Here is a 1,276-nt window from a genome sequence, read left to right as displayed (position 1 = left end):
TATATATACATGTCGGTTAAGCAGACCAAAACTTTGAAGTCATTATCCTTGTTAAGAAGTAATAAATATGTATTCAACAAAGGGTACTACCAAATCCTTCAGTTTTATGTAAAATATTTTTTTATCACTCGACACAGAAACAAATATATGCATGTGTGTATGGGTGTGTGTGTGTATGTGTACGTGTCCGTGTGTTTGTGTGCGTGTGTGTGTGTACTACATGTCACTATGTGCATGCATGTGCGTGAGTTGGTAGCCATTCCGTTTTCATGTCACGTTGTGCATAATCATTTTCCCAAATCAAATACTCATGTACAATCGCGCTTGATCCGTATATAAAATATTGAGAGAAAATATCCAGAACCAGAACTCGAACACTGTTTGAGAACAGCTTTGTTTACCTTCACTAAAACTACAAATCATTGCCGTGCTACCTGCTTTCGACATTTGTCCGTATTCCACTTATGTAAATAGAATTATATATCACTTATGACATCTGCACTCGTAGCTATTCGCTCCACAGCAAATATGACATTTCAAAGCCTGCATCTGAAAGATCAATCATACTTTTCCTGGAGCATTTACTGATAAATAATTGTAGTAATAATAATAATAATAATAATAATAATAATAATAATAATAATAATAATAATAACGATGATGACGACGATGATCATGATGATGATGATGATGATGATGATGATGATGTTAATGATGATTTGCTCGTATACCAAAAGCTTTTCTTAATAACAACAATAGCAAAGACATGGACAACACCATTTACGATAAATATAACAACTAAAACAATCACGTTAACAAAAGAGAAAAATTGGTAAAAATTCGATCTAAAGAAATGAGAAGCTAGAATTATTTCCAAAAATCAGAACAGTGAGAAAACGGACATTTTTTAATAGCTGAACGTTAGGAAAATGAAGCCATGAAGTGGGCAGAGATATAAAGCAACGCTCTTTGACCAGAGCATCACGGGACAAGCGATTAGAAGAAAATAGATTGGAGAAAAATGACTAAGAAGTGTTTTCCATCATCTCTCCCTCATTTATCTTCTCTATCTGTTACCCCTTTCTCACTATTTTTCTTCCCTTCAGAGTGATAGAATAATCGAATTCATATCCTACATACTCATGCATATAAATACGTACATATACATTCTATACGTATTTATGCATATGCAGATATATATTTATACACACACATACGTACATACATACATACATACATACATATATATATATATATATATATATATATATATATA

The sequence above is a fragment of the Octopus bimaculoides genome, chromosome 6 (assembly GCF_001194135.2).
Source record: "Octopus bimaculoides isolate UCB-OBI-ISO-001 chromosome 6, ASM119413v2, whole genome shotgun sequence".
In the NCBI taxonomy this organism is placed as follows: domain Eukaryota; kingdom Metazoa; phylum Mollusca; class Cephalopoda; order Octopoda; family Octopodidae; genus Octopus; species Octopus bimaculoides.
The sequence above is the reverse complement of the archived record's forward strand: the minus strand, read 5'-3'. Positions refer to the sequence as shown.